The sequence below is a fragment of the Lissotriton helveticus genome, chromosome 7 (assembly GCF_964261635.1).
Source record: "Lissotriton helveticus chromosome 7, aLisHel1.1, whole genome shotgun sequence".
NCBI lineage: Eukaryota > Metazoa > Chordata > Amphibia > Caudata > Salamandridae > Lissotriton > Lissotriton helveticus.
In genome coordinates this window covers 1,270,815,998-1,270,843,868 of record NC_136068.1, presented here as the reverse complement: position 1 = coordinate 1,270,843,868, position 27,871 = coordinate 1,270,815,998, and the positions used below count along the sequence as shown (strand labels likewise).

The 27,871-nt window shown below is 41.4% G+C and overlaps 1 protein-coding gene and 1 long non-coding RNA gene across 3 annotated transcripts in view; one reads left to right on the top strand and one right to left on the bottom strand.

The window, feature by feature from the left end:
• LOC144770172 (uncharacterized) overlaps nt 1-27,871 on the bottom strand; it is a 133,530-nt gene that overhangs the window by 23,240 nt on the left and 82,419 nt on the right. The gene's annotated exons all lie outside the window — the stretch shown is intronic.
• The window catches only part of USH1G (USH1 protein network component sans), a 204,825-nt gene that overhangs the window by 171,900 nt on the left and 5,054 nt on the right, over nt 1-27,871 (top strand). The gene's annotated exons all lie outside the window — the stretch shown is intronic.

Here is a 27,871-nt window from a genome sequence, read left to right as displayed (position 1 = left end):
GCACGCTGGGCAAATTCCCCTGCTGTGCGAGCGTTCTAAAGAAACGGGTGTGGTCATGACGAGCTCAGCTCATCATGAGCACACGACCACCATAGCTCATGACGAGCTGAGCTCGTCATGAGCACCGGGGCGTTGCGCATGCTCCCCCTCCCCCACCACAGTGGGGGAATATGACCCGCAGGGAAGGGGTTAAGCAAAGTTGGACTAAAGCTATGCCATTGTAGAGCATGCATCATAAACTTCCAATTGACCTGGTCAAAAGCCTTTTTAGCATCCAATGAAGTGGCAGCCAAAGGGCTATTAGTAGAAGAGGCCATATGCAAAATATCTAAAAACAGTCTGTTGTTGTCAGTCATGTGCCTAACCTTTACAAATCTGGTCTGCTCAAGTCTAACCATATCAGAAATGAAAGGAGAAATTCTAATTGATAAAAGTTTGACAAAAAGCTTACAATCAAAGTAATAAGGGATATGGGCCTATAAATAGCACATAAGGAGGGGTCTTTATCTTTTTAGGGATCAAAGAGGTCATAGCCTCTATTAAAGTTTCTTTAGTTTTGTCTTACAAGATAAAAGACTGATATAAAGTAAAGAGGTGTGGAAGTAAGAGTTATTAAAAACAAGAATCGAATTCAGCAGTAAAGCCATCGGGACCTGGAGCTTTATCTTTAGGTACAGCCTTAAGGGCAGACTTGAGTTCAGAAATCAAAATTGGCTCTTCTAGAGAGGAAAGATTCTGTTCGAGTTGTGGTCTTGGCGGAAGGGAGTGAAAATATGAGTCCAGTGCCTCATCTGTGGGAAAATGATCCAGACTATAAAGATTTATTTAAAAATCAGTAAACAGTTTTAAAATGTCTTTATTTTTGAAAAAATGGTTCCCACTTTCATCCAAAATCTTAACTATTTTAGACTTTTGAGATTTTGTTTTCAAATAATTGCAGAGTAAGTTGTCAGCTTTATTGTGCCCCCCCAAAAACTTGGAATTGATTGTTAGTTGTGTGCCGGCAGCCTACTCAGTTGACCTTTTATTGAACTCAAATTTAGCACTCATTAATTGCTGCAACGCAGTATCATTTTTGGTAGTAAAACATTCATGTTCTAACTGTTTGATAGACTTAAGTAAAGTTGAGGATTCTTCACTGGCTTTCTTCTTTTTAACCGAAACATAATTAATTATATGACCCCGGGCAGAAGCCTTGAAGGCATCCCAAACAACGTGGAATGGAATATCCAGCGTAAATTTATTTAGGAAAAACTCTTTTATAAAACATTCAAAAGTCTGTAAAAACTCTTTATCTTTCAATAAGTTATTATTAAAACGCAATCTGTTAGGCCTGGTGGTTTTAGGCAATAAATCTAAATCTGTTATAACCTGTGCATGATCTGATATTAAAATTGACCCAATATCAGCATGTGTAAGTGAGGCGACTAGAGGCGGTGAAAGAAATATGTAATCAATCCTGGACTGGGATTTGTGTGATGGTGAAAAAAAGGATATTCCATTGTGTCCCGAGAGTATATTCTCCAAGCATCAACTAATCCTCTATAGTGTAACACTTTTCTACATTTTATTAGGAATGTATTTAACCTGAGATCTCCTATCCAAGAAAGGGTCTACAATTTGAGCAAGATCTCCACCAGCAATCAAGTTTGCATTAGAACAGGATTGCAAAAAATCTGACATTTGTTTCCAAAAGAGTAAGTCTATACCTGTGGGCCCATAAATATGTAGTATAGAAAACAGGCATATGGTAGCATGTAATGAAACCTAACGACTCTCTTAATCTCTTTCTACCTTCTGAATCACCAAGGGGGGCGGGGGGGGGGGGAAGAATTTTTTTAACCAGAATAAAAAACTCCATTTTGGTGATTAAAGGATGGAGAACCAAAGACTTGTTCAACCCAATATTTGCGCAGTGAATTCAAATCTTTGTCAAGTAAGTGTGTTTCTTGTAATAAGGCAATATTACATTTGAGGCGAGCTAGATGGGTCAAGACTCGTTGCGTTTTAATAGGATTACGTAAGCCCTTAACATTCCAGGACACAACCATAGCGGAGTTCATCATTGTATTGTTGATGCAGCGGTAATTTCATTGTAATTTCTCAATACAAAACCTCATCTACTTCGATTGAACCACTGAAAAGGTATTGGGCCCTTGACACCATATATTACCTTCAGGAGACTTTACATAAACATGCCCAGTCAAAATTGCAAATATTATTTAAGCCAATGAAGAGAGGTATTGAGTATTTTAAAGGGTTTTATTTTCTAGTCAAAAGTTAAGGTTTCTCTGACCCTTTATTCATTAGAAAAATATCAATAATGTTACAGAATTTGAGAAACAGGAAAAATAGCATTAATACAGAACGTATTACAGTCTGCATATAAGCATCACACTTAGAAAAGAAAATGTGGCGCAAAATGTCAGTCAAAACACGGCTAATCAATAATTAAATAATTTGCAAAAATCTCTCATTAAGAGAAATAAATACCAAGACAAATAAATCTTTTAAAAACTAATTAATTAGTCAAAACAAACACAAAAGAGTATTAACTTTATGTAAATCAGCTCAATATGTTTTCCCAACCCCATACTAATATCCTTTATAAAAGATTTCCTAGCAAAGCCATTAGTGTAAAGCAGCTTTTCTTATTATTTGTGCACAACATGCAAAAACATGTGCAATGTACAACATAGCATTATTATGCATTAGTGTAAATTTTAAAAGCGCACACAGTTAATACATACTCATAGCAACATGCTTTAATGTTTTAGCTACCTTTTCATGAAAAGAAGCATTTGGCTCCATGTGTAGTGTTTGGTTACTTAACACACATTATAAAAAAGAGTTGTTTTAAACAAAAATATTTATCTAAATATGCAACAAGCCAAAGTCTCTTAAGGCAGGGACAGGGGTATAGATTATAAGGAAAAATTAGCTGGGAAGAGAGAACACATTCTATGGTTATTCTTCACAACTAAAAAGGCCACTTAAATCACATGTTTTTCTCTACACTGCAAAAACACATGTTAATTCAGCAAAAGCATTTCAGACTGACTAGGCTTCATTTCATGTCTCATGTGCCATTTGTTTTCACTTGCACCAAATGTGCGTGCCAATTTTAAATGCATTTTGTCTGTAGCACAAAAATAAAGCAATATCTGACTGCAGATGAAATCTGCTCCATCAATCCACCCTTCTGATGATTCAAATCATAATACCTCAAATTATTATTAAATCATCACTCTTATTTAATTTCACAGGCGACATTTTTATTGCACAAGCTGAGCATATAATAATTTTACTTCTATTTCTAAGGCAAACACAAGTCTTCTGTAATCAGATCATATATAGCCAAGCTCAAATGTTTAGTGCAGAGTTTTGTAAGTAGCTTCTTGAAACTGTTAGTCTTCTCTAAATTAAGTAACTAAAATAATAAAAGGAGAATTCAACAGAACAGTTTCAGCATTTCTTTGCTCTTTGTCATCACCTTGCCATCAGTATGGCTCATACAGTGTGGCATTCTGTAATTTTTCCATGGATATTTAACCACTTAAGTGCTGAGAAACTCTGACAGAGCACCTTCAATTCTTTGCAGTTTTCCAACCAAGGCCTTTCACTCTTATTTTCACTTTGATCATGTTCAGATGTTTCAGCACAGCATCTCTCAGATCAAAGTCGTTGCACCATCCATTATGCAGATCTTGTGTAGCAGCTGTAATCTGGTGAGAAACTGCACCCTTTACATCAACCAGACCTACACAGCAATGGCTAGTGTTCTCGTCAGTGTTTTCCACTAGTGCATTTGCATATGTATTTTCAAGCCACTTTGGTGATGCTGAAAAACTGTCTTTTGCAAAGTGTAACTCTGTGCTGCATTTGTGTCACTTTATTATGCTTCAAATAAACTTTCATTCCTAGTGCTGGGGCGTGAAATGTTTTCTCTTTCAACTCTAGGAATGCTTTTGTGCAATTGTTGTCCAATGGAAGCAGATCAGACACATCCTGGTGTGTCAGCCTCAGTAAAGGCTTAGCCACTAGGGAAAGGTTTAGTAACCACTCTCTACAGCAGCGAACCATTCCCAAACATGTCCTGACTTATTTCTGAATTTGAGGTGGATTCATCTTGGAAATTATTTCCACTCTAGTGACACCTTTCTACCTCCCTTTCCAATTTTGTATCCCATGTATTCATCTTCTTTTTGACAGTACTCCTGACTATTCTCATGCAATGGCACTGTGACATGAACTTGGCAAACATCAATAAAAGTAAGCCATTCTTCAGCACATGTAATGTGTAAATATATATTGGCTGAATTCGGTACCAAAGGAGAACATGGAAAAATATGCTTTTAATCTCCTGAACTATTCTGTTATTTTTATTTCGTTTCTGTGAACCTGTGATCAGAAAGTTACATAAACTTCCAATCAATTGCATCAAAAATACTTTTATTGGTAACATTTCTGCAACTGATGATGTTCTTGAATACATGTCATCTGGTACTAATTTTAATAAGACATGTTCTGCACATTTTATTAATCTGGCAACCTTCTCTGTGAATTCTCTTAGTTCTCTGGTTACTATTTCTTTCAAATCAGAAGGTTATTTTTCAACTGTCTTTTCAGAAAACAATGCTACAGCTGTCTCTTGTTGGGCCATTTTAAAATGTACATCCTCATCAGGAATCTGAAAATTAACATTATCTGGTGTACAGTAATTTGTGCTGTTGAATTTGCAAAGCAATTGTTTTCTCACTAGGCCTGAGTCATAAACAGCAACTTTGCAATTTTCTTCAAATGGGACTATTTTTGGTGCAAATTTTTCTAAAACTGGGTTTGTAATTTCTTTGTTTAAAACTCCTGCAACTAAGTCTATTGCTTTCACAATGGACTTGGTAAATTCAGAATTGTGAGGGTTACTCTCATTTTCAAACACAGCAACCTGTTGGACTGGATTCTGATTTTGTCTCTGGAAATAATTCACATTTGCTCTGGACAACTTATTTAAATTAATTTTACCATTTTCCATATTTTATGGGACCATCTGTGCTTGAACAAATTCTGTCCTATGAAATTACCAATGTAATCAATAACACCATCAATTCAAAATGAGCAAAATTTAACCAACATTCAAAACCCTTTCTATTTTCAACACTTCAAAAAATACATCCTAGCACATTAACAACATTTCACAACCCTATTGACACTCCAGCAATCACCTTCTTGCATCACCTTCCAGTACTGCTTTGCCAGTCTTCAGGTTCTAAGCATTGGAATCAGGAATCAGGACTTAGACATTTATCTAACTAGGGCAATTATTTTACTTCCCTCCTAAGGTCAATGATCCATTAGTTGAATAGTTGATGGTGAGATCAATAATCCTTAATCACAAAACTAATCAATAATGACCATCCTCTGCTTACCAGAAACTGATACAGCGGTAATTTCACGGTAATTTCTCAGTACAAAACCTCATCTACCTCGATTTTACCGCTGAAAGGGTGTTGGGCCCTTGACACCATGAATTACCTTCAGGAGACTTTACATAAACATGCCCAGTCAAAATTGCAATTATTATTTAGGCCAATGAAGAGAGTTGTTGAGTATTTTAAAGGGTTTTATTTTCTAGTCAAAAGTTAAGGTTTCTCTGACCCTTTATTCATTAGTAAAATATCAATCAAGTTACAGAATTTGAAAAACGGGAAAATAGCATTAATACAGAACATATTACAGTCTGCATATAAGCATCGCACTTAGAAAAGAAAATGTGGTGCAAAATATCAGTCAAAACTCTTAAAGAGTTTCTAAGAAAAATAAGTCTTGCAAGGCTAATCAATCATTAAATAATTTGCAAAAATCTCTCATTAAGAGAAATAAATGCCAAGACAAAAATCTTTTCAAAACCAATTAATTAGTCAAAAGTATAAACTTAGAATTTGAGCATCTAAACCAATTCTAATCAGCTGCACTCTCTGCTCTGGTGATGCTCAATCTGTCTCTCTCACTTTCCATCATCTGACAGGAGTTGCTCATTGAAAGCACCCCCTCCATCACAAGACCTTAAAGGAATGTGGCCTGCCTTGCCAAAAATATGACGTGCAAGGACTTCTCTAAAAAAATATGAGCAGAAAAACCCCCCACCTGACACTCCTTGGAAGCAATCTCACCCAGGCTGCACCCACGACGTTCACGTACCCAACCCATATGAATGTCTGGTCTAAAGAGCTCACACGCCCCCCTTAAGCCAAAGAGCCTAAGCCTAATGATCCAACCACGCCTCCAAAGAGGTCATTATTTATACTCTAAGTCTTGGCAGACTACACAGAATGTTGCATTTCAGAGAAGCTAGTACCTGATGGGTTAGTCATGATGGTATGAGGTCTCACTATCCTGACTCATTGGAAATTCTAAACTATATGGGTTTTAACAAAAGAAGCATAAATGATTAAATACATTTATATGTTTTGCACCATTTACTAGGAAAAATGTTTCATTCTATTTTTCCTTCCTGTCACATCGCAGGCAGGAAGGATACTTTCACTAACACTGGTACATTGGCACAATAACAAGAATGTACAGTGCAGAGTGGCCTTGACTCCTTCTATACTTGAGGCAAGCTGGTGTAATCTGCGCATGCTCTCTTCTTTTAATGCAAGTCACAGCCTTGCTGGATTCACAGGCGGCCATGTTTTCTTAGGCCCAAAAACAAAACAAACACAAAAGAGTATTAACTTTATTTAAATCAGCTCATTCTGTTTTCCCATCCTCACACTAATATCCTTTATAAAAGATTTCCTAGCAAAGCCATTACTTTAAAGCAGCTTTTCTTATTATTTGTGAACAACATGCAAAAAAATGTGCAATGTACAACAAAGCATTATTATGCATTAGTGTAAATTTTAAAAGCGCACATAGTTAATACACACTCATAGCAACATGCTTTAATGTTTTAGCTAGCTTTTCATGCAAAAGAGCATTTAGCCTCATGTGTAGTGTTTGATGCATTTGTTAATTAACACACATTATAAAAAGAGGTGTTTTAAACTGAAATATTTATCTAAATATGCAACAAGCCAAATTCTCTTAAGACAGGGACAAGAGTATAGATTATAAGGAATAATGAGCTGGGAAGAGAGAACACATTCTATGGTTATTCTTCACAACTAAAAAGGCCACTTAAATCACAAGTTTTTCTCTACACTGCAAAAACACATTTAATTCAGCAAAAGCATTTCAGACTGACTAGGCCTCATTTCATGTCCCAAGTCCCATTAGTTTTCACTTGCACCAAATGTGCGTGTCAATTTTAAATGCATTCTGTCTGAAGCACAAAAATAAAGCAATGTCTGACTGCAGATGAAATCTGCTCCATCGTTGTCTTAACAGATGTACTGAACCCCAACAGCAAAAGAATAGTTAAAACGAGCATCAAGTTCTCAAGAAATACATAACCCATAAATGATGTAAGTATGAAGGTAGATGAAAGATTGTGACACGTTAAGAAACATAAAAAGAGATAAAAAAGAGAAAATACAAAAGAGACAGGAGGAAAAGAGGAAAGGGAAGTAAATAAGAAATAAGCAAGAACTGTGATAGCGATAATAAAGATGACAGAAATCCAAAAAGCTTTAGTCATGAGGAGAGTGAAAATACATGTATCGTGAAAGAATAAAGTGAGGAGGTAGAGAAGCACAAAAATAAAGATGGACACCAGGCAGACATTCATTAAAAATAAAGAAAAACAGCATCAGAGACAATCAAGTCAATCGACTTCCCGTGCCCACACACCTTATCCTTCAGGTTGCTAACATTTTGAGTGGGAGCCGCAGCCTCAGGAAAGGAATAGACTCCGACGTTGAGCGGAGCTTCAGTAACTAGCAGCCATCTTTTGGTGGGTTTGGCCGCGCCCCATTACCAAGTAGCCTTATCATTTGATGATTAATCAACGGCACACATTCATAGGTTTTTTCAGGTAGCACCAGCCTGGTGAGAAGACTGTTTCTTCTTTAGCTCTCATTCCCTCCCTCCCTCCATTGGCGTCATAGCACAGAAGACCCCTCTCCCTCCCTTTGCTTTCAGCCAGAGACTAGCATTTATCATTCAGACACAGTGTTTTTTTTAACAAAAATTATGGGAGCAGTATATTTCCTGTAAAAAAAGAATGGGCATGCCCATTTCCATAGATCCCTCCCTATTTATCATCTGTTTACATGCAGATGTCCTTTCAGGTATGTTGAGGGGGTGCGAAGGAGGAGGCCGGACTTCTGGAGATTCAAAAAGATGGGCAGAGTATTCGTCAGTAGGTAGAGGCTAATTGTTTGCTTTAGAAATAGTTCCCTCCTTCCTGGATGCTACACGGGAAGGGGCAAGACCTGGGAGAGATAAAAAAAAACTATAACTAACATTTGTACAGTAGGTGCAGTGGCACTGGAGCCCTCTACTCCTAGGCTTGTCCCTACCACTCCCCTTATCATTGCCTTAACATTTTGTAGGGGTCCAACTTCACAATATTTTGCCAAGGGAGGCTTAGAACAAACATGTTTGGAGACCTATGGACACCTTTGTGTGCATTTTATGTTTGTGTATCGTCATAGGCATATTACACAGCATACAGTCATTGCAATAAAGAGCACAGTCACCTAAAGGGAACAGACCTGTTGTGTTTGCCAATGCTTGATATACATATGGGCACTTTCAGATTTGTATTAATGAACGTTGCCATTCAGCTTTTTAATCAAACAAGCATTCATTCACATACACAAGCACTCACACACACATACACACACACTTTTCTTCAAAGGCTGATGTTAGAAGTTTGGACTCATGTTTACAAATGCTCCTTTTCCAAGTTTGTGTTTAGAGACTTGGATCCAGATGCATCAAAGGGTTTGCCCATTCTGTGTCTATTGGAAAATGTGTTCATGGTTATGGCCCTTGTTTTTTCACATTCTTCACAGGCCTGCATATACACAGATGCCGTTTACCAGGCTCGTGTTTAGAGACTGTGCATTGTCATAGTCTATATGTCGTATTTTGCCCTCATCTGCATGCACAGACATGTATTTACCTCTCTTAACAGACTGCCGTTTTCCAGCTTTACTGTCAGGCAGGCACAGCACCAAGTGCCTGGAAGCTGGTAGAGCAGGCAAAGACGCCCATTCGAAATCCTCCTTCATGCAAAGGCTGCTGGTAAAAGCCGTGAGAGCATAAGCTAGTTTTCCTGATCACCTTACGGGCTTGTCTTGATTCCGAGAAGTGTAGAAACCCAATCCTGACCTGACTTCCTTTGAAACCGAAGGCTGGGCCTGCAAACTCTGGCGCCACCTGAGCGGGTGATCCTCAGTTGTAGAATTGCAGAAAGTAATGCACACTAGACTGTTCTGCGTGACTACTAAAATAGCACATAAATCTTATAGTGCATATAAAACTTTTTGATTAAACATGGAACGAGAGAAGTGGGCTGTTTAAGGAGTGTGTCCTTCCATAGCAGAACAAAAATAAAACTTAAAAAAAAATAATCCAGGCACGACAATCTCATGCTGTCAATGAGAAGGTGTGCATTTCTCAAAAAACGGAGGCAGCCCTCAACCACCGACCTAGGTGGCATGCGTCATCTTTGAGTTGCTCCACATCAGTTCTACATTTTTTATCAGATGAACGGATGGGCTCCCAAGTGTGAGTACTCATGGGGAAATTGTACTGCTTCCTTGGGGTGGAATTGGGATTTAGCTACTTCTAAATTATTTACTTTGAAACACTCGTACTTTATCTATGAGACTACTATAACTTCTTTCATGTAGTTTATAATATTACAGTGCGTGACTACAGAGAGCTTCCATTGTTCTTCCCTCTATTGGGCCCATTATAGGTAAGACAACTTAATGTCACACACCTCACCTGTGGGGAGAGGTATATGTACTCATTCATGTACCGCATGTGTTTGCAGTGAAGGACACCCATATTTATGGAGCACTTATTTGTTCACAAAAACAAATGCACAAAGCATTCATGACTAATCATCGGCTACAAATGTGTGTGTATCATATCTTATGATATATATCTTTAGAGATTCCTAAAACAGAGGACTCTGCTCTTCACACAAGTATAATGTATATGTATATGTGCATGAGTGAGAGTGCATGTCAATGTACGAAAAAGGATCCCCCTAAAATACTAACATTTCAAATATAGGGCCAAATTCGTCTAAACTATCTGCAGGGATCCAGCTGTGGGGGGGAGGAGCTACGCTAGAAACCAAGATGGCCAAATAAGCTCCCGGCTCCGCCGACCTCCGCCAGTTGCTCACAAATCCTGATGATTATCCTGATTTCTCACCGGACTCCCGTGCAGCTGAAGTGTTCCTGACTCTAAAGGTGCACTCCCGGAATTTCCAGCTGCTTGGATGACGAAGATACGCCGTGTTCCATTCTCGGCCTAACCCAGAGTTGACGCCGGGGCCTCGATTTCTAACTCAGCTGGGTTTGAGTTGAATAACATCGGCCGCGGGATGTGGGTGGCGTCTGGTCTCCCGAAGAGGAGTGTTTCTTGTCCGTTTTGGATGGTGGTTCGGTGGCAGCTTTATCTGGCAGCTCCGGCGGCTTGACGTATCGATTGCTGTGGTCGGGCATCCACTGCCCGGAGGCCCCGTTGAGCTCCCGGGGTCGATGGGCTTGGTTCCTCACTGGCGGCGAAGGTGTTGAAATCGCGCTTTTGGAAGTGCCCACAGTGGTCATCGGCTTTGCCTGTGCCCGGTGCCCCGGAGTAGTCGGCCTCCGGGGTTCAGAGACCTGCTCGGTCGCTTCGTGAGGGGCGATGGAGCGGGTGGACTGTACACCGTCGCTGCATACTGTAATGGCCGCCATTGGGGAGCTCCATTCACAAGTCACCGCCGTCGTCCAGAGGATGGTCGTAACGGCTGATATCATCTGCCGGAGACCGGACTCCGACCCTTTGTTGGTTCTGGAACAAGTTGCTTTAACCGCGGAGCAAGCTCCGACTGCTACAGAGGGCCCCGTGCTGAAGTCTGACTTTGTATTCTTCTTCTTCGACTCTCGAACGGCAGCAAGCGAGCCTGAGACTATCAAATGTGCATCCTGCCCTACGCCGATACCGCCCAAGATGGATATGGACAATCTTATATTTCAGAGAGAGTTCTCCAGTGACTGTCGGATTGATACCTCGCCCTTTTTCTCCCAGATGGTTCAAATACGCTCTGGCGCCCTAATTCTGGTGGGCAGTGAACTCCGTTTGACTTTTGGATTTTGTGTACCGCTCTCCTGGTTTAAATCCTTCCGTACTGACTTTGAACTTTTTCTATATTTTGATTCTCCTATTGAGATGGTGGTTCGAACGGACAGGGCTCGCATGAAGAATCGTAGCGGCCAGGCTTTTACTGGATGGGTTTGAAAAATGACTTCATTTGCCACGGGATTTGTACCTGATAATTGCGCGGGAGTGGGGTGGCTCTTACAAGCTTCCCCCCATTAGATTTTACTTGTTGCATTCTATTATTCTGGAGATGTTTGGGGTGGATTGCTGCTGGCGGGGGGTAAGGGATACCAGGGGCCTGTTTGATATTTCCTCCTCCACTCTTTTTTCCTACTTTTAGGTTTAGTTCCGGGGCGACAGGCACGCTGCTAGTGGGGATGGGCCGTAGCCATTGCAGGGGTGCAGGGTGGGGGGAATGGGGAGGGGTTTGTTATTTTACCTTTGTTTAGTTCTATGGCATTTTTTCTCTTTTCTTTCTTCTTTCACAAGAGATCGGTCGCTTATTCTGTATCGATTTCTTACCTAGTCGAGTGTCTAATTTGGTCTTCACTATCCTGAATCGTGGGTGGGTGAACATTGCAGGCTGTTGTTTTGTCAGATTGCTGATCGTTTCTACTCTTAATGTATATGTCGTTGCCAAAGTTACATACTTCTGTGAATTGATTTTCTGCATTGGTCTACTCGCTCACCTATCGCTATATCATATTTTGTGTATGACACCCGATTTATGTAAATTCTCTTGTCTTCTTCAATAAAACCTTTAAAAAAAAAAAAAAGAAAAAAAAGAAAGCTGTGCACCTCGCTTGAGGCCAGAGAAATACAGCTGAAATATGCTGATCAGAAGGATTGAGGATTAATAGTATCCTCAACATTCCCATTCTCATTAGAGCCTCTTGGGTCATCTCTAGGGAAATGTAACGAGTCCAGCTGGATCTTAATTCCATCATAAGGAGGCAATAACACCTCCACAAAAGTACTCTTAAAGACTTGAAAGCCAATCCATTTTGCTAAAAAAATGTTACAGATGTGGAGCAACCTGTTGATGAAGCATGCCACTGCTGGAGTGATTAAGTACTCTGGTATAAAAGTCATCAAGGCTAATCCTCGCTCGGTCTGGCCAGTGGACTTTGTCCGTTGTTAGAGAAATCGATTCATTAATCACTTCAAAAGTTTATAATCAATAATCAATATTAAGTGTGAGTCACTGAAGAGAGTTTTTAAGAAGTTTTAAATCTTTTATTAATTTCAATCTTTAATAGCTTATCTTGATTTAGTCAGTTTTATTCATTAATCAATAATTTAAATCAGGCTAATCATTACAATGCATAAATCATTAAGCACATTCCATGAAAGAAAGAATCCTTATTCGAAGAATTTAAGAGAAAAGCTTCAACTAGAACTCATAAAGATCTCTACATCAAAAGAGTGGGAGCAAGCATAAAGCTTCAATAAATTCAGTTCAATAATATGAGAAAAATGAAAGCAGAATGGCCTATAAAGAGAAGGGAAAGCACTCAGTAGAGCACAATGTAGCATAGAGACTGGGCAAAAAGATTACACTTTTCAATCAAGGCTCTGCTGTCAAGACTGTCTGTGAATGAGAGCCAGCGTGAGAGGTTGGCAAGGGAGGTAAGGAGAGAAGTCTGAGAAGTTGTAGCCTAATCTAGCACCTCGCACCTATATAAACAACACATTTTATTAGAATCTCCAACTGCTGCCTCTGCTGTCTTCTTCCATCCAATCATCATCCAAGATTTTTATGTGAACTGGAATACTACTCATCATATCTTTCAGAGAACAATGAACTATCAAATATGTTAGTTAAAAATGTTGGAACTAATATTGAACAGGGTTGAGCCCTGCTTATGGCTGAGCTTTCCTGCATATACGAGTACCAATCTATCCTTCAAGCTATGGTTATGCAGACGCTGCAACATTATTATAGGAAAAATAAATATTATACGATGACATATGTTGAAAAGTAAATATGAGTTAGTTTAAGAGGTCAATATGTAAATTATTTGCATATTCTTTATGTAATGTTGCATAAATCCCATTTAAAAGACTATTTCCTAATCAATTGTGACAATAACTCTATTGAAGCAGCAACATTTCTACAAAAATATGTGAATCATGTTATAAAATGTAATCTTATTATGAAATAACATGTTTTAGCAAGGGTCAAGAGTTACACATTTTTGCTAAATCTTTATTTTATATGATCTCATTCCAAAACAAATCGTGTTTTTTATCATTTTTAAGTGAACAACTTTTGATGGTACAAATGAACAGTTTAATGCCTAATATGTGTAAATGTGACAGCTATGTACATTTTTGATCATTTTAAAACTCGTTTCTTCAATTTAAGCTTGCATGTTACATACTGCACGTCTATTATAATCAAATGATGAGTAAATCCAAACAGGCATATGCTTATAATGTGAAAAGATTTACTTATATTTGGGAACTCACAAAACTGAGATGTGTACACATAGGGTCAATCCTAACCTTAGTACTGTGTGTTATCCACAGAGAAGAGAATTCCCACTCGTAGGCAGAACAGGCTTTAGGGTGGTGCAACTGGTGCAACCACACTGGGTGTCTGCGCAGGGGGGAGCGTGGCAGGGGGATGGGGCGCTGTGTTTTGAAATGAACCTGCTGCAGAGTTTCTTGTGTGTCCAGCAATTTCAAGACAGCCATAAAACTGTCAAGATAACTCTGGTGATTAATTTACTGAGAGAGAGAGAGAGAGAGAGAGTGTGTGTTTTGTCTAATAGCAGTTTTGACTCATCATAAAGTAGCAAAAGGTTTTTTTTGCCTTCTGCAAAGAAGGTATACCACGGAGGTAACACAATTGTATTGCAAGGTATAGGTTAGAACAGTGGTTCTTTACCTTTTGACATCTGTGGAACCCCACTGAATTATTACTGAAGTCCGAGGACTCCCACTCAGTAAAAAGTGTAAACAGGAGACCCCTAGCCCAACACATTTTTATGATTTCAGCCTCAAAACAATTCACAACAGTACATAAACAAGAAAACACCATATAAATGCTCAAATATTTAAAAGAAATTGTTTAATTCACAATCAAATATAGAAAACTGTTGTAAAGTAGAAGCTCACAGGAAACCAAATTGTAGGTCCAAGAAGCTTTATTGAAGTACAAATTACAGAGGTAGGATGATGTAGCCAGGATGATGAATAGGCCTGTAAGTATCTCTGTAAGTACGCCCCACCAGGAGCAGCCTCCTAGCTGCTCAGCCTGCAGACACCAACTGATTCACTTCACCCATTCAACATTCCATGACGGTTGTATGACTTAACAACTACTGCCTAAACCACGACTTCTGGATCAACGAAGGCTAAACCACGACCATTACTTAACCACTACATTTTAAACCACTACTCCATAAACCACGAAAAGATTAGATTTAATGCGATTTTTTTTCTAAAATACTATTTTAGGTCTGTTTTCAAAAACGAGCACACTGATCATATGCTGTTCGTTTTAAAATTAAAGCAACACTGCCATCTTCTGACATAAACTGGTAATTTATGTTAACTAATTTCTTCAACAACCTATTTGTTTAGATTTTAATCTTCACGTATTTTTCAATCTATATATATTTTTTTTAATCGTATTTGTGGGGGGGAGTCCCCCCACACTGCCCATTTACCCTTTTAAACGTTTTCCTAGCATGCTCCGGTGTTCTAAAAGTCGTGGTTCCATCCTTCGTTGTTCCTTCATTCGTGGATGTTACCTTCGTGGTTCAGCCCTCTTCGTTGTTCAATCTTCGTTGTTCAGGTGAGCCGTTCTTGAAACATCGTGGTTTAGGATGTTTCCCTTCCATGACATATACAACATTCCACACATACTCAGGCTGAACAGCAAGGGGAAGAAAGAGAACTGAGAAGGAGAGGAACATTCACCTTACTACAAAAACGTTTTAATTTTTATAACGTTGTTGCTTTATTTAAATATACTTTATTAATTTTCATTTGCAATTTTTAATAGTATTTAATTCTGTAAAACACTGGCGAACCACCTGAGTAGGCCTTGCGGACCCCAGTTTAAGAATCACTCGGTTAGAACGTTCTGTTTTTTTCCCACTCTTTCATTTTCCTAATGTTGCTAAAAGGGTTAATTTGGGTAGAAATACATTTTTATTATTAAATGCAACCTCAAACACAATGATACGTTTTAAGTCCTAGATTTCTGCTCCTCCATACCAAGCACTCTTAACATATAAGGCCTACCAATATGGATTACATGTGACTCCTACACCTTGGAGTCCTCCTTGTTGTATGTAACATTTCCTATACACTGATTTACACACGTATGATTCATTGTTTCTATATAATGTGTTTATGATGTAAAGTGATCTGCAAGCTACCCTGGTGTGATTTGTGCTTCAAAACAAATTAAATACAAGTCAGATAGGGCCTATGGAGTGATGAGGGGTACCATTAGAGGGTGGTAGTGAGGGAATCTGTGCGGAAGTAGGTCATGAAGGGTGCCTACAAAAATTGTTGCTCTGAGTGCCACCTGTGCTAATGTCGGACCTGGTTGTAGCATTGCAGTAAATGTGCATTTGTAAAGGTGTTTTTTGTTTCTCCATTTTTTGAACTTGGAAATCTGTTCCGTTTAGAAAATTATTTTCCTCAAGACCCCACAAAAATAAGGAACGTGTCCATGCAGCTAACCATCCTAAATGAGCATCTTATGTCTTGTAAGATTAATGAAAACTTACAAAGTTACAACTTGGTGAGTGTTCCCAACATTTACAAGTGGTGCTGCCGAACACTTATCTGGCAACACGTGCTCTCATGCCTAAAACATAGTTAAAAAAATGTAGTATTGGCTATGGCTTGCCCCAAACTGGTCGCAACATGGGCCCAGGAGGCAGCAGAGATAGAGCAAGCTATTCTGGAACACAATATCCCTGCAGCTGTGGGGCCTATTCCTGTCAGAGCCTTCTCTGCAGTGTCCAGTGGACATAGCATCGGGGCTGTCCATGATACTGGAGTATTTCTGAGGCTGGATTGAAGTTTAAAACTAGTAGAGTCCACCCTAAGGTGCATCACGAGAGGCCTGCTGTAGACTAAAGAAACAGTGCTAAAACAGCTTTAGCGCCCGGATACCCTCACGGGTGATTTGGCGCTCTCTGCAAATCCAGACTGATTGATTGATCAGTCCATGTCCATGTCCAAGCACTTGGACAATCACTCAAGAAAGCTGCTGGTACCAGATGCAGCAGGACCAGGAAAATGGGCCAGCTAAGCTGCTGGAACCCATCTTACTAGTGCTTGACATAGTCATGCTCTTCAAAAGCCGCCTGAATCATCACTTAACTCATACAGAAGGTTCACAAAAGGTTCACAAAAGACACTTACTTGCCACTTCCCACTGCAGGTTCGACTGAGATGGTCCCAACTCGCTGGACCTAGCTCTGGTACAAGCTGCTATGAAGTGGTCAATCCCAGATAGGGCAATGTGACCCTCTGGGGCTAACCTGTCCATAAAGGGGGCTGCTGGTTCCTCTTCATGATGTGTTCAACAAACATGGACTTGAAGCCGTCCCCTCGCCCCCTTCTCCCATCAGACCGATGAAGTCACACTGCAAACTCTAGATCTGAGGCTCCAAGTTTGGACTGCTTTTGCCTTGGAAAAAGCCCCAGTAACCAGTCCTTCCTAAGTAGCCATGCTGGCTCCCACCACAATCCGATATATCTCATAGACTACTGCCAATCATGAACCATACTCCTTACCAAGCCCTTCTATCTCAGGAGTCAGTTTTATTTGCAATACTACGTTGCCCCAAATATTCTTTTGTCATCTGTACCACTTCATTTCATGGCTCTTATGAACAAGGCGGACCTAGCACCTCTGAGGTTTTGTCCAATACCACAAAAGACTACGTGAAGGCGCTGAATGTCTATTGTCAGGCTGTAGCCCTTACCCCTGCCATGCCATGGCTGCTAAAATGGCTCTTTTGGGGGCTGTGATGCAAACACCTACTCAGCCTTCTCTCTTGATAACCACTGTAAAAAGAATATTTGCTGTTTACTTAAAATCATTACAATCAGCAAAGTACATATCCAAAACAGAGTCAGAGTAAAAATATACAGATACAGTGTACATTTATATCCAAAAAGAGAGCCACAGCTGAGCCCTGACATAGTTTGTTTGACTACAAATAATCGGTTTACTGGAAGAAAGTGCATTGTGCCTACAGCAATAATTCACAAAATACAGTACTTTAAAACAAAGACACAAACAATTAAAAGCACAAAGGAATAACATTTAGGACAAATTTGACCAAGAAATACAATTAAGCTAATGAACGTTTAGCAGTGGAAATTAAGGTGCTTTGTGCTAGCAGCTAAAGTTGTCAAATAAACATTTACAATAAAAAAGGTACATGAAATACAACCCACCATTATGAAATTGCATTAGATACAGAATTTGCAATAAAGTGCATTTATAGTAATAGACTTTAACCAAGCTTCAAAATGCTCACACTCTCCCTAAAAACATTTGAAACCGATATAAAAAACCGCCAACAAACCCTAACAACCATAGTTTGAGCACAATACATAACCCAAGATAATCATTGCAGCTTTTAGATAATTTTCATAGCAGAAATTTCTTCAATGAATTGTCTATACTACAAAGTTTTATTCAGCTATAAAAATAAACTTAACAAATCGATAAATGAGACGGGTGGTGGCTCCGCTTAAACATAAAATAAATCTAGATAACCAGACCTCAAGCACTGGTGCGTCCTATTCCATTAGCTCCTGAGAGACCCTCACCATTTGCCACATCCTGGCCTTTTAACAATCGAGTTCTAGGAAGGATCTATTTTCAGAAGTAAATCCCACTAACCACGGGATATAAACATCTTTATTTTGCTTTACACAAAACCATGCAACCTTAGAACGTCATATTTACATTGTGTTAGAAATGGGATCCCTGGCTGGCCAGGGCTTGCGCCAAAGTCAGTCAGAGACTACCACTTCCACGTCAGGGCAAGGGAGTTACACACCAAGATAACCCCTGCTCACCCCCTGGTAACGTGACACGAGCAGTAAGGCTAAACTCGGAGGCAATGTGAGTAAAGTGTTTGCGCGTGCACCCAGCAACAACACCCAAGGCCCACCACAAAGGAAACTCCACACAAGGTTATATATAAAAATAGCCTTGTATTACACCAAAACACATTAGATAAAAACACACACTTTACAATGTGCCAACAGGCACGGGCAGAATTTACAGGGGATATGTACAAGACAGGGCCACCTGGACCACTGTCAGGAATATGCACTTTTAGACTTAGTACTTGGTATAATTAGCACTTGTAGGAATAATAATTAGCACATAGCACATATAATAATAATCACTTTAGCACAAAATAGAACATAAAGCACACAACCAGTAACCACTGGTAACCGGTAAGTACCACCTACGCAACCCTAACCACCTTAGGAGAATATTACGCAGGGAACCTGGGCTTCACTAGCACACCTGTACTAGAAAGAACAACCACCTAAGTATCACCATACATTTAGGGGTATAAGCAAGAACATATTACAAATGATGCATCATAACATTCATAGGTGTAGGGGAGGAAAACACATGATGCATAACCATACATTCAGCGGTGTAAGAACAAGGCACATGACGCATCAAAACACATTCAGAGGTGCAGCAAAGAACAATTCGCAGAAATCACATTAGACCACTACCAGTGACTGTCCCAAATGTCAGGGGCCTAAACGTAGCAGCTGCCCACTAAGTGCTGGGCAGCTGAAAGACTGAACCTGGGCACAGCGTGCACCCTGGCTCTCATCTGGGGCTTACAGGACCATCAGTGCCCCCAAAACAACGTTGGAGCCTCACAGGCTCTAAGGCCCAAGCAACACTGCCCCCCGAGCCTCTCGTGGGCTCTGCACTAATGGCGGTACTAACGTGGGAGTCCCTCTCGGGGGACTCGAAAACAACTGTGGCTTTCAAGAGCCACGGGGGCCCTAGAACAATTATGCCCCCAGGAGCCTCTCGGGGCTCGTCAACGAATGGAATTCCTGGAGCCTCTCGGGGCTCTGTACCTAAGGAATGCCTGGAGCCTCTCGGGGCTCTGTACCTAAGGAATGCCTGGAGCCTCTCCGGGCTCTTACAACACGGTGGGCTCTCACACTAAGGCGCCCCTGCGAGCCTCTCGGGGCTCTTCTGCTGCCACACTGCCCAGAGCGGAGGAGCGACCCCGGGGACGCCCGCACTCACCGGCTGTCTGAGACAGCGGCTCCTCGCGGTGTCGGCTCCTCTCCGCTGGGCTTTTTCGGGTGGCGGTGTTGGGGCTCTCTCCTCGGGAGAGCCTCGCCGGAGGACGGCTCTTCCTTTTTCCCTGGCAGGAGTGCGGCGTGGTCTCCCGTCCGCTTCCTGGTTTCTTCACTTTCCCCAGCCAATCGGAGCGTGGTGCTGGTGCTGGGTCCAATCCCAGCGTGGTGCGGCTCGTGACGCTGCGGGCAGGCTTCTCGGGGGCTGGGGAGACTCGGGCTTGCGGCGGTGATCTCGGGGACCACAACGAGGGGTGGGCTCCCTCTATTAATGATAAATATTTGTCTGCAGGGTCCCTGGCGGGGTGGGCACCCGTCAGAGGACTAATTAAAACGGCACATCAAGCACCCCCAGGTGCTGGAGAGAAAATGTAGTGCTCCCAAGTGCTAGTGGTGAAATAAAGCGCTCTCCAAGCGCTAGTGGCAAAGGAAAGTAAAAGTATAGCGATTCTTATGCGCTAGTGCCCCCAAAGTCCTGCACAAAGTCCTTCAGGGGGTGGGGGGGCAAGGCTAGGCCCACAGCCAGCTCACAGGGTCCTCCTAGACAGGGAGGCAATCCCTAGTGGCGATCCTTCTGGTGCCCAGCAGCAGCAGCCCCCCCTCAGGAAAAGGATCCAGGAAGAGAACATTTTGCAAGGGGACACAGCCCCTTTTTATACATTAAATCCCTTTGTCTCAGGGTGCAGGGTGGGGGAAAAACCAGTCGCAGCTGGTTTTGGAGCACTCTTAATGTGCTTCAGCCACCCTTCCTATTCACCAGGCAGGCTAGGGTCATCAATCGCACCACAGGGGGCGGAGCCAGCATTGTGTGGGGAAAGCCCAGCCCTATTCAGGTCCCAGGTGCACCACTCCCTCACATCACACATGCTAATCTCAACACTCACCACCGGGGCAGACCCATCCAGATTCCTGGAGCCAGGCTCACTAGCCAGCTCCAGCCAGCACACTCACTGCACACGCACACCCATGTCTAGAAGTGGCACTTCCACACTAGACACATTCACACCGCACACATCATTGCGCAGCATTCAATCTCACGAGTTTGCACATGCCAAACTCGGGCCTGCACACCCCACGCATCAGGAACTACCAGGGACACATACATTCCCCATGCATTCCTATGGGAGGGCAGGCCTACCTCACCACACGCACTCAGAGTGCGCACGCACTTTCCACTGGGACACAGTGAAAATACGCAGAAACCAAAAATCACCATCCCCAGGTCACATATAAAAAGCAAAAAGTTCAGGGGTGAACCTGCCAGAAGGGCCAAGTCCAACACATTGCAAATGTTTTTTTATGCTGCTTTTTATACCAGTTTACATTTAAAAAAAATATATATATATTTTTAAAACAACACAAATTACTGATAATGAAAGGCCGAGTTGGCCATAAGAAAATTCGAATTCCTGACTGTCACACCAGAAGTCTATGAGCAAGCGCCTCAGTCATTGAACAATTTTGTTGTCTTGTACTTATAATATATTCATACCAAAATAATATAAATAATGATGTAACAATACCTCATTAGAATATAGTTTTTTCAAATGCTCTCAATAAACTAACGGGGCTCTACTCACAAGGGGCCCAATTTTTGAAGAGGCATTTTGGAGTATGTAAAGTATTACTCCAGAAGTACTCTTCACTTACTACATAATGCATTTCTCAAACCTACGACAGGAGTTCTACCACTTCGCCACTCTCTTTTCTGTTCAGAGATCTATGCACAGGTGGCAGAGGGTTTCACACACCCATGCATATATTTTAGTAGTCAATGTGGAAGTAGCAAGGAGAAGTGTGTGAAAATTGAATAATATTTCAGACTAATTTCGAGGGATTTAGTGAAATATAAGAAGAGGCAAGGGTTTGCAAATACAAAACACACTTACATAAGAGTAAGATAATTGCCATTCTCAAAATGCACTGCTTAATCTGCTACAGTCTTAATAATGACAATTTAGGACCTCATTACAATGTTGGGCGGACGTAACACCGCTGTGGTCTCGGGACCAGCCGACCTCCGGTTGGAGGTACTGACACTGCTATTACAATGTGATCGTACATGGCACGGCCGCATACTCCAATTTCTCTACTGGAACTTGTGCTATGGCTTTAAACTGGCTATAGCACAAGCTCCCGTAGAGAAATGGGAGTTTCTGTTAATCCCTGCACCGTGTGGTAGGCACCTGATGGTGCCTGCCACATACTGTAGGGATTAACAGGGGTGCCCCCTCAGCCCCCAAACGGAAGCCTCGGGGAGTAGGGCGCCCTGATAGGGGCCCCAAAATTCACTTCCCAACAGGCTTTCCATGTCGTAAAGCCCAACATGGAAAGCCTGTCGGAAACCGACATCGTAATCCTGATGGCGAAAACGTCACCCATAGGGAATTCAGTGGGGCCTCCGACTTGCTGACAGGCTCCATGACCCTCGTGGGCATCCAGCCGGAATGACCAGCCAGTTTCTTGCGACCGCCTGCACTGTTATGAGGCGGACAAAAGTCAAACCTACGATTTGACTTGGAAAGCCTCTGAACTTTGGTCGGAGGCTTTCCGATTCACACCGTAATGTGGCCCATAGTCTTAAATGTGTAAATGTACTCCATCCTAACCTTGGAGTAAGTGAAACATAACGTATGGCCAAGCACTATTATTGCAGCACATTTGGACAACAGTGGAGGATGGCTATAACAAAAAGAAGCCCATAGAAAAGCATACAAAATAAATTGAATGAATTCTCAATTTAAAATATTTATATATTTTGGGAGTTAGAACGCTTAAATATAATTGATGATAATTGTATCCTTTTTTAATGTAAAAAATATGCTTACATTTCAAATAAGTTAAATTATAGTGTTAGCTTCGTTTACAAATTCTAAGAATCATTAAAATGAATTGAAAACATACCTAATACCCTGATTTGTTACAAATTGAATACATATACAAATGTAAGTGAAGGTGGATGATTTTAAATGTAAAGTATTACTAAGCAAATAGCATTTAAAAATTAATAATTATGTTTGATTTGTTTTTTTTATGAAAACAAAGATAATTTTACGACGTTGCATGGTCCTAGGTTAACATTATTTGTTTACAATTATTTAACATTTTTCTTTTGCATTAAATTAAATTCACATACTTTTTTTTTAAATACACTTTATTAAGTTTGCCCATGTTTTGGTATATGGAGATCTCTGCCTTGGTTGCAGAAATCACCATAAACAGGTGGTACGTTTCTAATTGTAACACACTCGCATTTGAGGAGGTTTAGCCTCTTAAGTCTACACCTGAGTGTAAGTCTCCACTCGAAATGGTGAATGACAAAAAAAGTGGAGAATTACACTTAGGTATTGTAATGTATTGTATGTAGGATTTGTATAGGGCTCTGTCACCCAACAGGTATCCTGGCGCTGAGATTACCCTACAGACGCTATGCATATTTACAGTCATGCGAGCAAGAAAGAAGTACAGCTACAACTGAGCATCTTTAGTCCCGAGCAAAGAGACATGTTTTTAGCTTCTTTCTAAAATTCAACAAATTCTTGGTTTGTCTGAGGTCAATCGGTATTTTATTCCACAGACGCGAGGCTGCAGAGCTAAAAGATCTGCCTCCCATCCGGGTTTTCTTAAATCGGGTTGTGCTTACTTGTTTAGCTGATGATGAACGGAGGTTTCTAGCCGGAACCTACCAAGAGAATTTGCTCTGCAGTGGTCTAGGTCCCCCAAGTTACGTAGTTTTTTTGATGGAATCAATGGAGTGTCTGTTGGGATAGAGCAGAAATCATCTGGAAGGGGCGAGAGATCAGAATCGCTGAGAGGGTACAATTTCTGTTTTACCTCCATTAAATTGTAGTAAATTATCCTTAAACCATTTTGATGTTTTTTGCATACATTCTTAGGTGTAGAAGAAGATCTGCAAACTTAACTTTGTGAATAGAACTTGTGGCGCTTTACAGAAAACTGAATTGAGAACAGTCATAAAAAGTGAAAATGAGTGGTGCCTTGGAACTACTAACCCTCCTCACAAATTCACATAAAAAATGCATTGAATGCAACTTGTAAACCAAATCACACTCCTAAGATGTCAGCACTATTCTCAATTAAAACTCTTTTTTCCCTCTACACGCATATTGTGTTTTAGAAAAATCTATAAATCAAAAAACCATGTATTAGGGTGTAAAGGAAGAGGCGAGATGAATGCAATATTTGAGGTAGCGGATTAAAATATTCTATGAGGGCTGAGCAGGTTCTTTTACAAGAAACATCAGCACATAACTGGGAATTCTTTGAGTCTGTTCTTTGACTGGGCCACTCGAATGGTTTGTCTTAACTCTTAAAAGACTTAATGGTCGATTAATTCCTGCAGGGAGGTGATCCTTATTTTCAATGGGTATTGGGGAGGCGGTTAATGTTGTTTTTGAAGGGGAGCTGCGCAGTTGGGGGTTTTAGGGATTGGGATAAAGAAGCCATGAGAAACACAAATCTGGCAAGCAAGAAAGTTTGGAGAGGAGTGAGGTAGTTTTCTGTATAGATGCAAGGAACAATAATAGCACAGGAGAACGCCATTCCACTATAAAAACATGACTCAGCCCCTACCATGTGTTTCCAATAAAGTAAGAGGACTAAATGCTCTGAACAAGATGATAGTGATACTCCAGGCCTTAAAGGATACTAAGCGTGATACATGTTCCTACAGAAGACCTACCGACTAGCATGTGATGCCTGGAGTTTTAGCTCATAGGTGTTTCTATCTCAGTTCTGTGCCCCAACTAAGATGAAATTGATGGGTGTTTGGATCTTGCTAGCCCAACATGTTGGGTTCTCCTTGTGAGATTCTACTGTGGATAAAAAGGGGCAGTGATTACTGCTTACTATTCTCCTGAGGGGTAGCTCTTTGGTTGCTGTATGTGCTCCAAATCAGGGCCAGGAGAAATTCTTTAAACACATAGGGGTCGATTCCGATTCGGGAAAAAACACGGTCCGTATGATTTGTATCCGGAGCCCTCTCTGTACGAATCGTACCCGTCCGTCCGAGTTGCTTAGTACGATCCGTATTCCGTGAATCCGTCCGAATCGTCACGATCCGTACGTATTGCAAGGCTGAAACCGTGAACCGTACGACTCGTACACATGCCGTACGACTCGTACACATGCCGTACGCCCCGACGAGTACGATCCGGACTGGGGTATGAGGACGCCATTCGTACGGTCCACGTCAGGTAAGGGCGAGTCGTACGGAAAAGCACACAAACTCATACACACCGTACGGTCCGTATACCCCATGATCTCAGGGGTACAGTGCGTACCCCTGCGATCATGGGGTGTGCGAGCCGTACCCCATGCACGATGGGTGTACGAGCCGTACCCCATGTACGATGGGTGTACGAGCCGTACCCCATGTACGATGGGTGTACGGCTCTGCACCCATCGTACATGGGGTACGGCTCGTACACCCATCGTACATGGGGTACGGCTCGTACACCCCATGATCCAATGGGTACGCACCATACCCCTGCGATCATGGGGGTACGCACCGTACCCGGGGGTCCGTTCCGTACCTGTTTCGGCGCAAACTCTGCTTTTACGGCTGTTTTCAGCTCCCGTAGAAAAAGGGTCGTACGGTGCGTACCCGACACGTATCGTACTTGCTGGGTCGTAAAAACCAGCCGCGAACCATACAGATGTCGCGTACAGCGGGTTCCGAGTGAGAATCGTACGGAGATTAGAGTTGTACGGTCTCTGTACGACTCGTACGGAGTACGGCTCCTGGTACGAATCGTACTTCATTGTACGTACGGGGGACGTTGCAGGGTACGATTCGTACGGGAAAAACGCTCCGAACAGCTATTCGGAGCGGTTTTTCCCGAATCGGAATCGGCCCCCTAATATTGTGGCTGACCCAGCATGTGACAGGCCCTCATGTTATACAGGGAGACTTGAACTTGGAGCTAGATGAAGGTAAAGATAAATCAAGCTCGCTGTGCGAAGGCAGAGTGACACAACTGGTAAAGGAGAATACATGACTGAGCCAGGGCTGATAGATGCATGGCGATCTCTCCAGACAGGGGAAATTGGCCTTTCTGACTATTTGAGCACCTGCAAAATGTGTGTGAGGATAAAGATACTATTTATTGCTCAATAATTTGACCGCAGTCCTAAAATATATGACTATCCTGTAAAATCCTTTTGGAATCCGGCACCATTCATTTGTATCCTAGATTGGGGACTATCTTGCCTTGATACAGATAATATGATGGGAACAATATTAGCAACTAAGCTACAAAAAATGCAAGCCTGATCCTTTATGGCAGCAATTTAAGATGAAACTGGCAAACAAATGGTAAGAGAATGTGGCAAGCTTGAGACATTTCAACAATATCAGTGGCTGAATACTAAAAGGAAGATAAATGCAGATAAATGAATGGATTATCTCAGAGGCAGGACTGAATAAACTATACATAGAGCACATTTATCAATTAAATAGCCCAATTGCTGCCGAGGAGGTAAGCGAGGCAGACAAGTTTGAAGCTAGGGAAGACCCCCGGACCCGATGGCTTAATCACTATTTTATGTAACATTTTGGCCTGGTTTAGTGGAGATACTAATCAGACTGTTCAAAGGTTTTGTCAACATGGAAGTAATGATACAGTTGATGTCATAGACCCAGATAGCACTCATTCTGAAATTGGGCAAAGATGCAGAACTCTGTGACTCTTACTGTAAATTTTCCCTCTTGAATGTCAAAATCAAAATCTTAACAAAGATATTGGCATCACGTGTAAAAGATTTGATGTTTTAGTTTAAGCAGGAGTCATAGCTTGAAGGCAAGGTTTGGGATAAAAGAGAGAACATTAAATATCTGATAGATATCCCCAATGGGAGAAGAGACATTGTGATGCTCCTGTCATTAGATGCTGAAAAGGCATTTGACTTGGTTGGTTGGTTGGGACATTTTTAGAAAATCCCTAAAAGCAAGTGGGTCAATGGCAAGGGTTCCATGAGAATTAATACAGAGCAGGGAATGAAACAGAGATTCCAACACGTTCATCTCTTATTTGTGCAATACCCAGAACCTCAGACACAGTGGTTTAGAAAATTGAGGATATTAGGGGAATAAGGTTGAGAATTATTATAACTGTTCAGCATTCACAAATAATGTATTGGTCTGTCTATTAGACCCTGTGCAATCTCTACCACTGCTGCTTAACTAACTTGAGCTGTTTGGTGGAGTGGTGGGCTTCAAGCTTAGCATACACAAGATGGATATAATGTATTGAAGAGAGCGATGGGATAGCTGTCAGCTACTTCGCCTTCCAAATGGTTTTCCTCCTCTATTGGATATTTGGGCTTCCACATTTTGGCAACTATACAAGGGCTATAGCAAAGATAGCAAAGTAGTGGCAAGTGACAAGCTGTATAAACTAAGTGGTGTGCACAATAAGTGTACAATAAAATATTTTAAGCATATTAAGCAAGATTTTGTGTAGAAATTGAAAGATATTTATGCATGCAAATCTATGTCTGAGATGGTAGTATATGGAACGTTGGTCGGATTAAAAAAAGTCATTTTCGACTGCAGTGGGTGGATGCACACCGGATTTTAGGGATTTATAAACTGCTGCCTGTAGCGGTGGACACACGGAGAGGAAGGAGGCTTCACAAGGCTTGGGAGATAGGAATTTGGGGTATCGCTTATAATTCAGCAGTGGGAAAGGCTCCGTTGGTACTATCAAAAGGGAATTACTGTGGCTTTCTTAAGTAACAAAATAATATTACTTGGACCCTGATCCCACGGCATCCCAATTCTAATAATGGGGACCGATCGGCCCTGTGTTGGCAGTGATGCAGTAAAACTGGGACGATATGGCTTATTTTGAGAAAATGCTACCTTATACAAAAGTACTGGAAATATGTTTTGTTGGAAGCAGAAAAAATAAGGGGTCTAGGGGTGCGGCTTCTTCTTTCCCCAAGTCACACCATGTTAGGGCATATTTCCCAGGTAGAGTGGGGAAAACAAATCTGCCTCATGCAATGGTCAGTATGCTGTATCCTCTGCTAAGCAGGTTCTTCTGGATCATTGGGCAACAGCCCTAACTCTCCATATACCGGACTGGTATGGTAACCTTTGGAATGTCCTGGTATGTAAAAAATAACTCATGACATCCAAGGGTCCAAACAGTTCTTCACCAAGGTGTGAACCTCACTTATCAGCTATTATGCCACTGGCTTGAGAAAAGTTACATGCCGAAAGCCACTGAGAGGGCTG